This window comes from Macaca fascicularis, chromosome 17 (genome assembly GCF_037993035.2).
Source record: "Macaca fascicularis isolate 582-1 chromosome 17, T2T-MFA8v1.1".
Lineage (NCBI taxonomy): Eukaryota > Metazoa > Chordata > Mammalia > Primates > Cercopithecidae > Macaca > Macaca fascicularis.
This window is the reverse complement of record NC_088391.1, coordinates 15,984,983-15,997,003: the sequence shown is the minus strand read 5'-3', so window position 1 is coordinate 15,997,003 and position 12,021 is coordinate 15,984,983. Positions and strand designations below refer to the sequence as shown.

At 38.7% G+C, this 12,021-nt stretch overlaps 1 long non-coding RNA gene across 1 annotated transcript in view; it reads right to left on the bottom strand.

Moving 5' to 3' along the window:
- Nucleotides 1–12,021, bottom strand: part of LOC135968093 (uncharacterized) — a 34,754-nt gene that overhangs the window by 950 nt on the left and 21,783 nt on the right. The gene's annotated exons all lie outside the window — the stretch shown is intronic.

The window sequence follows — 12,021 nt, the reverse complement described above, 5'->3', positions numbered from 1 at the left end:
TCAGTGCTGACAGCACTATTTAATTCTGCACTATTACTCAACTGTGTCTAAGGATTATAAGACCTTTGTGGAAATTATATATTTATCCTTCAAGCTCTGGGTGGATGAATCTTTACTTTATGGGAACATGCGCTCTTCAACAATGAAAATATTTAAGTGGTGATTACAGTTTAGTAAAATTGCCAAGTCAATGAGATGAATGTCTTTAGAGATAATTTCCCTTGCCAGATTTTAGAAGTGATATAAAATGTATTTTCACACATTTATCTGCAAAGGCTTTTCAGATCCATTTATATCAAGGAGATACCATGGAAACTCCAAGAAAAATAGTTTCAAATATTTGGAGGCTTCAGGGATTTTGTTGTTATTTGCTGCTGGGGCAAAGAAAAGCATTCTGGAAAAGGTACCAAGTTACAAAAAGTAATATATCATCTAAATTTGCTTTGGAAAGAAAATAAAATGGGTATGTGGTGCTGTTTTGATTATTATTTCTCTTCATTATATGGTCTTCTGGAATTCCAAGGCCAGATTATAAACAGAAAGGGTAGCTGATAAAATACATGTATTTGGGATAAACCACTGCTCAAAAATAAAGCTAATAGTATCTCTCTCACTTTTGTTTTTAACCATGATTAAATTAATGTGCTTGTTATTGAAGTTAACAAAAAACATCATGGTTACCTACTAAATATTCAGAATAAGGGATACAAGATGTCTAAGATAGTCTGCCTCTGGCAATAGGGCATTCAGGTTTTGTTTTTTGTTTTGCTTTCTCCTGCAACCAAACACTTAGATACCAGATAAATTTCACAAAAGTCAGTTTAAATGTGTAGCAGGGATCATACCAGGGTAAAAGAATACCTAGGGATCTTACATGAAGAAGGGATTAAAGAGCTAGTCTAGCACTGAAGCCTCCGCTGACCTCAAGGTATCTGATCAGCAACAGCTAGAACTTTGTTTCTTCAATAATTCTTCTTCTTTCTTCTTTCTTTCTTTCTCTTTCTTTCTTTCTTTCTTTCTTCCTCCTCCTCCTCCTCCTCCTTCTTCTTCTTCTTCTTCTCCTTCTTCTTTTTCTTCTTCTTCCTCCTCCTCCTCCTCCTCTTCTTCTTCCCCTTCCCCTTCTTCTTCCCTTTCCTCCTCCTCCTCCTCCTGCTCCTCCTCCTCCTCCCCCTCCTCCTCTTCTTCTTCTTCTTCTTCTTCTTCTTCTTCTTCTTCTTCTTCTTCTTCTTCTTCTTCTTCTTCTTCCTTCTTCTTCTCCTTCCTCTTCTTCCTCTTCCTCTTCCTCTTCTTCTTCTTCACTGATTTATCACTAAGCACCCTGAAAGTCAACATGTGTTTCACTTTTCATGTTTACAGACAAGGAGCTTTTCTCCCTGATATTAGGATCCCCCTCCACTCCCCCAGGAGTTCTATATACTCTCAAGTGTAGAGGCTGGCTCACACGAGTCTGCCCATAGCTTCCCTCTGGACCCATAAGGATGAGTTACTGGTTCCTCAAAGTAAATCTAAACAAGATATTCCTGGGAGATTTTTTTGGTACATCTACTGCTAGACTCTGTCATGGAAACTGATGGAGAAATCCTAGAGAAAGCAATAAATATTTAACAAAATATTTACATAGAAAGTAGCCAGTTTTCTTCCACATAACAGGAATCTTCAAAAATAAGGGCTGCCATCCAAAAAGTGACATACCATTCACCGAACTACTGAAAAGAACTGAATTTGTATGAAACATTACAAATTAAGGTATGAGATGTGGGTTGTGCTAAATGGCTTTTAAGGAATAATCAGCTCTTTCAGTCTAATTCTTTTTCAAGGAAGATATGTGTTGCCCAAACACGGCTTAAACTAACAGTTCTGCTGTGGACTAATTTCATTGTGTTAATAGATGTTCATACTTATGCATCAGAGCCAACTTCCTTTAACAATATACAAGAAGATACATTTTTTAGGGTGCTAATCAAACACTTTAAGCAATGATATTTATTAGTAAGGATAAAACTGTACTGTTTTTCTTATGGCTGTCATATCCATATTATCCTAAAATACACCTCTTCCCAATTACTTTTTTTATTTGTTTGTTTTTGTTTTTTTATTTTCTTTTGAGACGGAGTCTCACTCTGTTGCTCAGGCTGGAGTGCAGTGGTGCGATCTCGGCTCACTGCAAGCTCCGCCTCCTGGGCTCACACCATTCTCCTGCCTCAGTCTCCTGAGTAGCTGGGACCACAGGTGCCGGCCACCACACCCGGCTAATTTTTTGTATTTTTAGTAGAGACTGGGTTTCACTGTGTTAGCCAGGATGGCCTCGATCTCCTGACCTCGTGATCTGCCTGCCTCGGCCTCCCAAAGTGCTGGGATTACAGGCGTGAGCCACCGCGCCCTGCCCCAATTACTTTTGTCATACACGAAATAGTTTTTATTTTTGTTCTTTACCCATAAATGCTAAGAAAATACAATCTGACTTCATGTGGTTTTAAAATCACAACTCCTGATTTATTTGTATATTTAATATAAAATTGTCCAGGAGTTATTCCACTGTCAAAGACTTTAGTTCCTTTTAGTGACCTGGCATGCACTGAAAAACTATTCCTACACAAAAACACCTCAACTACAGTAAAAAGAGCCTTGAATTTTAATGACTGTTCTGGAGCAAGAAAGAAAGACCTTTGGCCTGAACAAAGCTGAGTTAGATTCCAGGCCCCAACAAACACTAGTACACTCGAAGGACTACACTCTTTTGCTCTGGGTAGAAAAGAAAAACAAAAACTGTAAACTCTCACCTGAGAATCTTTATTTATTTATTTATTTATTTAGAGAGTCTTACTCTGTTGTCCAGGCTGGAGTGCAGTGGTACAATCGCTGCTCACTGCAACCTCTACCTCCCGGGTTCAAGCAATTCTCCTGCCTCAGCCCCCTGAGTAGCTGGGATTACAGGCATGCACCATCACACCTGGCTAATTTTTGTATTTTTAGTATAGACGAGCTTTCTCCATGTTGGCCAGGCTGGTCTCAAACTCCTGACCTCAGGTGATCCGCCCGCCTCGGCCTCCCAAAGTGCCGGGATTACAGGCATGAGCCACCGCGCCTGACCAGAATCTTTAATAATAACCTCCTATCACTTGGATTTATGGTTCAAATTTCTCTACCTGCAGCATCCGGGAAACCCTAAACCTTTAAAAGTGTACCTGATTGGTAGCATCTTGGAGTACCTGGTTAAGACACCAAAAGATTTCAGATTTGAAATTTTCAAATAGTTAATAGAAAATAAATGTTGAAGAAGCCAGGTTCCATTTCAACATGGTTCCTCCAAAGCTATCCAAAATATGAAGAGAGCATAGGCAATGACCAGAAGGTTTCAGAAAAGAATCAAATGTGTAACTTCTAAAAATTAAAATATTATCACTGAAATCAATTCAGTAGATTGGCTAAACAGCAGAATAGGCACAGTTGAAGTACAATTTATTGAACTCAAAGACAGAACTGAAGAAATTATACATATTATAGCACAAACAGGCAAAAAGAAACCATGAAAGAGAGGTTAAGAATCATTGAGGATAGAAGAAGAAAATCTAATATAACTTGGAGTTCCTGAAAGAGAGCATGAATAGAATAGGGAAGAGACAATATTTCAAAATATAAGAGCTAAGCCACTGAATTAATTCACAGTGGTGAATTTTATGTTACGTGAATTTCCAGGATGGATTAAAGGCATCCATTCTTGAGATTCAGGAAGCACAACAAATTCCAAGTAGGAGGAATAAAAAGAAGTGTATTGCAACAGCTGGAGCAGCCAAGGGAGTGCTCACATCACCCTTCCCCTCACCCCAGGCTGCACAGATTGCAGCTCCAAAAGAGACCCCTTCCTTTGCTTGAGGAGAGGAGAGGGAAAAGTGGGGTGGGCTTTGTCTTACCTCTTGGATACCAGCCAAGCCACAGTAGGATAGGGCACCAGACAGAGACGTGAGGCCCTCGTTCCAGGCCCTAGCTCCCAGACACATTTCTAGACACAACTTGGGCCTGAAAGGAACTTGTTGCCTTGAAGGAAAGGAGCCAGTCCTGGCAGCATTCATCACCTGCTAACTGAAGAGTCCTTGGTCCCTGAATAACTAGCAACAATACCCAGATTCTACATCAAGGGCCTCAGGTGAGCCTCTGAGACTTGCTGGCTTCAGGTACCACCATGGTCACAGCAGGGAAGAGACCAAGTAGGCTCTTGGGGTCCCCAGTTCCAGGACTTGATTCTTGGAAGGTACTTCTGGACCTGCCCTGGGCAAGAGGGTAGCCCACTGCCCTGAAGAGTGAGTCCCAGGCCAGGCGGCATTCACCACAAGCTGACTTAAAAGCCCTTGGGCCTTATGGAAACATTGGCTGGTAGTCTAACAGTACTCCTCATGGCCTGTGGTGGTGGTGGCTACTGAGTGAGGCTATTCTGCCTTTGGAAAAAGGGAAGGAAGAGTGGGAAGGGCTATGTCTTGTGGTTTGGGCGCCAGCTCAACCACAATACAATAAAGCAACAGGTAGACTTCTAAGGTTTCTGACTCTAATCCCTGACTCCTGGATGGTACCTCTGGACCCACATGGGGCCAAGAGACCTCACTGCCCTGAAGGGAAGGACAAAGGCCGCTGGCTTTGTTACCTGCTGATTGTAGAGCCCCAGAGCCTCCGGTGAACATAGGCAGTGGCCAGGGAGTCATTACAGCAGGCCTTGGGTGAGACCCAGCATCAGGTCTGACCCAGTGCAGTCATAGTGGGGGTGGCCACAGGGGTGCTTGTGTCACTCCACCCCCAGCTTTAGGTGGCTCAGAACAGAGAGAGAAACTCTGTTTGTTTGGGAGAAAGTAAGGAATGAGAATAAGAGTCTCTGCCTGGTAATCCAAAGAATTATCCTGGATCTTGTCTAAGACCATCAAGGTGGTACCTCTATGAGTCTATAAGAATCACATTGTTACTGCGCTTGGAGAGTCCCCTAAAGTAGATACACCACACCCAGATATATAAATAGATAGCACCTAAATACATAGAACAAATATTATCATAGCTAAAGAGAGAGATAGTCCCCAATACAATAATAGCTGGAGACTTTAACCCCCCACTTTCAGCACTGGACAGATCTTCCAGACAGAAAATCAACAAAGAACCATTGGGCTTAATCTGCACTATAAACCACTGCACTAACAGATATTTATAGAACATTACATACAAGAGCTGCAGAATACATATTCTTTTCCACAGCATATAGATCATTCCTAAGGATAAACCATATGTTAGGTAACAAAACAAGTCTCAAAACATTAAAAAATATTGAAATAATATCAAGCATCTTCTCTGACTACAATGAAATAAACTAGAAATCAATCACAAGAGGTATTTTGGAAACTATACAAATACAGGCAAATTAAAAAATACGCTCCTGAATGACTAGTGAGTCAATGAGGAAATTAAGAAGGAAACTGAAAAATTTCTTGAAACAAATGATAATGGAAACACTACATGCCAAGCAGTACTCAGAGGGAAATTTATAGCTCTAAGTGCTTACGTTGAAAAAGAGGAAAAACTTCAAACAATCTAACAGTGCATCTTAAATAATCAGAAAAGCAAGAGAAAATGAAATCCCAAATTAATAGAAGAAAATAATAAATATCAGAACAGAAATAAATGAAATTGAAATGAAAAAATACAAAAGATCAATGAAACAAAAAGTTGTTTTTTTGAAAAGTTAAACAAAATTTACAAATTTTTAACCAGACTAACTAAGAAAAATAGAGAGAGAAGATCCAAATAAATAAAATCAGAGATGGAAAAGAAGACATTACAACTGATACTGTAGAAATTCAAAGAATCATTAGTGGCTACTATGAGCAACTATATACCAATAAATTGGAATATCTGGAATAAACTAACAAATATCTAGACACATACAATCTACCAAGATTGAACCAGGAATAAATATAAAACCCGAACAGGTCAAGAACAAGTAATGAGCTTGAAGCCATAATAAAAAGTCTCCCAGTAAAGAAAAGCCCAGGACCTGATGGGTTCACTGCCAAATTCTACCAAACATTTAAAGAAGAACTAATACTAATCATATTCAAACCATTTTGAAAAACACAAGAGAAGGAAATACTGTCAAACTCTTTCTATGAGGCCAGTATTACCCTGATACTAAAACCGGGAAAAGACACTTCAAAAAAGAAAAACTACAGGCCAATACCTCTGGGGAATATTGGTGCAAAAATCCTTAACAAGATACTAGCAAACCTAATTCAACAATACATTAGAAAGATCATTCATCATGACCAAGTAGGATTCATCCCTGGGATGCAAGGACAGTTCAACATGCTCAAATCAATCATTGTGATACATTGTATCAACAGAATAAATGACAAAAACCCTGATACCAAAACCAGACAAAGACGCCTCAAAAAAAGAAAAGTACAGGTCAATATCTCTGATTAATATTGATGAAAAAAATCCTCAACAAAATACTGGCAAACATAATACAACAGTGCATTAGAAAGATCATTCATCATGGCCAAGTGGGATTTGTCCCTGGGATGCAAGGATTGTTCAACATACTCGAATCAATCAATGTGATACATCATATCAACAGAATAAAAGACAAAAATCATATGATCATTTCAATTGATATTGAAAAAGCTTTTGATAAAATTCAACATCCTTTCATGATTAAAAACACTAAAAAAACTGGGCATACAAGGAATATACCTCAACATAATAAAAGCCATATATGACAGACCCACAGCTAGTATACTGAATGGGGAAAAGCTGAAAGCCTTTCCTCTGAGATCTGGAACACAACGAGGATGCCCACTTCCACTACTGTTATTCAATGTAGTACAGGAAGTATGGCTAAAAAATCAGACAAGAGAAAGAAATAAAGGGCATTCAAATTGGAATGGAAGAAGTCAAATTATCCTTGTTTGCAGATGATATGATCTTATTTGAAAAAAATCCTAAAGACTGCACCAAAAAAAACTGTGAGAAGTGATAAACAAATTCAGTAAAGTTGCAGGATACAAAATCAACATACGAAAGTCAGTAGCATTTCTATATGCTAACAGTTAACCATGTGAAAAAGAAATTTAAAAATAATCTCATTTATAGTAGCTACACATAAAATTAAATACCTAAGAATTAACTTAATGAAGGGCTGAAAGATCTCAATAATGAAAACCATAAAACACTGATGAAAGAAATTGAAGAGGACACCAAAAAAATGTAAAAATATTCCAGGTTCATGGATTGTAAGAATCAATATTGGTAAAATGTCCATACTACCCAAAGCAATCTACAGATTCAATGCAATCCCTATCAAAATACCAATGACTTTCTTTACAAAGATAGAAAGAACAATCCCAAAATGTATATGGAACCCCCAAAGACCCATAATAGCCAAAGCTATCCTAAGCCAAACAAACAAACAAACAAACAAAACTAGAGGAATCACATTACCTGACTTCAAGTTATACCACAGAGCTATAGTAACCAAAACAGTATGGTACTGGCATAAAAACAGATACATACACCAATTAAACAGAATAGAGAACCTGGAAACAAATCCATACACCTACAGTGAAGTAATTTTTGACAAACGTGTCAAGAACATATACTGGGGAAAAGACGGTCTCTTCAATATATGGTACTGGGAAAACTGGATATCCATATACAGAAGAGTGAAACTAGACCCCTATCTCTGGCCATATACAAAAATCAAATCAAAATGGATTAAAGACTTAAATATAAGATCCCTCAAACTAGAAAATTACTACAAGAGCACATTGAGGAAAATCTCCAGGACATTTATTGGGGCAAAGATTTATTGAGCACAGATTTATTGAGCCCACTGGCACAGACCAAAAAAAAAAAAAGCAAAACTGGACAAATGGAATCACATCAAGTGAAAAAGCTTCTGCACAGCAAAGGATACAATCAACGAAGTCAAGAGGCAACCCACAGAATGGAAGAAAATATCTGCAAACTACCATCTAACAAGGGATTAAAAACCAGAACATATAAGGAGCTCAAACAACTCTGTAGGAAAAAAAAAAAATCTAATAATCTGATCAAAAAATGGGCAAAAGATTTGAATAGACATATGTCAAAAGGAGACATACAAATGGCAAACAGGCATATGAAAAGGTGCTCAACCTCACTGCTCATCAGAGAAATGCATATCAAAACTACAATGAGATATCTTCTCACCCCAGTTAAAATGGCTTATATCCAAAAGACAGGCAATAACAAATGCTGGTAAGGATGTAGAAAAAAGGGAACCCTTGACCACTGTTGGTGGTAATGTAAATTAGTACAATTACTATGGAGCACAGTTTGGAGGTTCTGCAAAAAAAACTAAAAATTGAGCTACCATATGATCCAGCAATTCCACTGCTGGGTATATACTCAAAAGAAAGGAAATCAGTATATTGAGGACATACCTCCATTCCTGCATTTGTTCCAGCACTGTTCAAGTAGCCAAGATCTGCAAGCAACCTAAATGTCCATCAACAGATGAATGGATAAAGAAAATGTGGCACATATACACAAGGGAGCTATAAAGAGAAGAATGAGATTCTGCATTTGCAACAACGTGGATGGAACTGGAGATCATTATGGTAAGTGAAATAAGCCGCGCACAAAAAGACAAATGTCTCATGATCTCACTTATTTGTGGGATGATGATATTGAAAAAGACTTCAATAGAAAAGGTACTTCCAAACCTGCAAGGGAAATCAAGGGCATTCCAGGCAGAAGGATGCATGTATGTGTGGAGGCTGAGTGCAAAATCATGTGATGTGAGAGGAGCCTCAAGAAAGTTTCACATGGCCTTAGCATGAGAACAGAGAATTGGGGCCACAGCTAAAGAGATGCCTGGAGAGAAGGCAAGGGTCAGCTCATGAGGCATTTGGTTTTCCGTGCTAAAAAGTTTAGGCTGTAGTACATGGACAGGAAATCATTGGAAGGCTTTTCCAGCTGGGAAGTTACAGCATTAGATTTGACTTTTCTATCTATCACCTGCCATTATTGTGGTAGGTGAACCGTGAGACTGGATTGGCAATTGAAAACTAAGATATATAGCAAAAATATTGAATCATACAAGAAAGCATCTCAGATTTGGGGAATAAGGCCAGAAAATCTGACCATATAAAATGAAAAATGGAGAAAATTCCCAAAATTCTGATGAGATCAACCAATCTCAAAATAATTTAAACACTTATTTTTTAAATCAGTCAAACAATCTTAATAAAGAAATTTAATGGATATATCAAGGAGACCAAACAGGTCCTTCAACTATCTAAGAAAACAACAGGGTAATGAAGAGGATTCAGTACTTGAATTTGCGTTTCTAGAGTTGTGAAGAACATTAGTCACTGATCAGCATCTTACTCCCTTTATTCTACCTCTATGCTCAGCCTCTGATTCAGTCTTCTGAGAGGATCCCAGGAAAGTGTGCCCTGAGCAAATGATAAATGGTAGGTCTCACATTATCCTGTCAGCGTTCCCATTATAAATCAAAAACTTGGTCTTCAGGTTTATGAATTAGTCTCCCTTTTGGTTTGAATAAATTGACTCCCCAGGATTTCTTTTTTTCCTTCTTCCTTTTTTTTTTTTTTTGGAGATGAAAGGGATCTTGCACTGTCACCCCAGGTTGCTCACTATAGCCTCGATGTCTTGGGCTCAAATGATCCTCTGACCTCAGCCTCCTGAGTAGCTGGGACTACAGGCACTTGACACCACATGCTTATTTCATGCCACTCACGATGCTAGTATTTTTTTTGAAGAGATGGTCTAGCTATTTTGCTCAGGCTGGTCTTGAACTCCTGGGTTCAAGCAATCCTCCTACCTTGGCCTCCCAAAGGGCTAGGATTACAGGTGTGAACCTGGCCTCCCCCTCAGGATTTCAACTTCAAATGAACTTGAAATACTTATTTTCCTGAGTCTAACAAAGCTAAGAACCAAATCTCACCTTGTGATTTCATCCAAGATGTGCTTACCTGCCAGTAAGTTTCTCCTTGGCATCGGTATTATTATCTAAATGTCCTAAGAACAAACCATCCTACTATGAGAGCCTCCAGGCTATATCCAACTCTGTAGCATGAAGAAAAGCATTCAGTGGTAGGTCTCTGAACTTCTATTCCTGAAGCACTGTATTCAAATTTTGCTTGGTTGAAAAGTTAATTGCCTTTTACCCAGCCAATCAAAGGCTACATTTTATAACTCACTGGGAGAATTTTACAGGTGCATATTTTAGATCTATGGGTTTTGCATCTGATGGCTTTAAAATAAGTGAGAACCATAGTCATCTTGACAATTTATTATTCATGGTCTGGGATACTGTATAGTAGCCTCCTACAGATTTTAATAAAATGTTCATGAAGCAGTTTTAAAATTTCCATTGGCCCATATTTCAAAAATTTTAACATTTACTTTTAAATATCCTCAAATTTTTCACTTTGTATCAAAAAGTAGATTTTTAAAATAATTCAAGGCATATCAAACCCCATCGGTCAGCCTCCCCAAAGAAGCTGCAAGCTTTGTGTGTAATTACATTTCAATGGCTAAATCTCAACAATTCTCCTTAGTTATATTACAAGACCTTCATGATACCAGTTACTCATCAGCTTCAGATGGTACCTTAATCTTGTCACTTTTTAAAGTTATTAATGTGCACGATATTCTGTAAAAACCAATGATTAAAACAAAGAATTGCACTAAAAAGTTTTTCATCCCAAAATAATCGCCAACATACTAACACATTTCTTTCTTTCTTATTTCACAGCTATAGTATTAATTAGCAAATACCAGCCGTGTAGTTGGTCGGTACTTCACTGCCCTTTAATTCCTTTCCCAACCCATACACCATTTTCAATACCCTCTGCCTTACCTACACGTCTCTTTCTTCCACTGTGTTACATCCACCCTCATATTTCCAAACTGGATCAACTGCTGCTGATTTTACAACTATTGACATATTGCAATGGTGAAATGCAATGGCATTATTCTAGGACATATGATCATGTTAAGGTTTAAGTAGAAGGTAGAGGATTTTTCCTGCTCCCATAATATCTTATAACCCCAGTGATTTCTCACTTGCTCCTGATAGCTTTTCTCTTTCATGGGACAGGACCTGGTTGTAGGGAAGTCAGAGATGGCATCATCATGAGTGGCATGAAATTCCACTCAACTCCAAACATTTATTGAGCTCCACTCTCTGTGCAGCTTGTCCTGGCATTGTGGGCAAAGAGGTGCAAGTCTCTCTCTTTAAGACCAAGCACAGACCCTCCATCCTTGGTAATGACTAATGAGAGTTTCGGGAGACTATCCAGCTAGGAAGGAACTGCTATTCAAGCAATACTTGTCATTTTCCTTCTTGAGAAAACTGAGTCTTTTATTATGATGGGACCATAAAAATGTTTTGAGGCTGGGCACAGTAGCCCATGCCTGTAATTCCAACACTTTGGGAGGCCGAGGGGTGTTAAGAAACGCTTGAGCTCAGGAGTTTGAGACCAGCCTGGGAAACATGGCAAAACCCTGTCTCTACAAAAAATAAAAAGTTAGCCAGGCATAGTGGTGCATGCCTATTGTCCCAGCTACTCAGGAGGCAGAGGTGAGAGGATTGCTTGAGCCTAGGAGGTGGAGGCTCCAGTGAGCCATGATTATACCACTGCCCTCCAGCCTAGGTGACAGAGCAAGACCCTGTCTCCAAAAAAAAAAAAAAAAAGAAAAAAGAAAAATCTTTTGAGCAGAGAAGAAATAACCATATCTGTGTTTGAAGAACATAAATAAAGTCATCAGGTAAATGGCTTGAATAGAGCTGAAGGAAGAGGAAACTACAAAAAGGCTATTAAAATAGTTCTGCAAAGAAATCAAGGAAGGTCTGATGTCAAGCAAATTATCACTAGAGGGCAACAGTTATTACCCAGTACGTGTTTATTGTCTACCCTATTTCCTAAGGGTGTCTCCTGAGACTCTCACAAGAAAAGGCAGATTCCATAGTCAAGA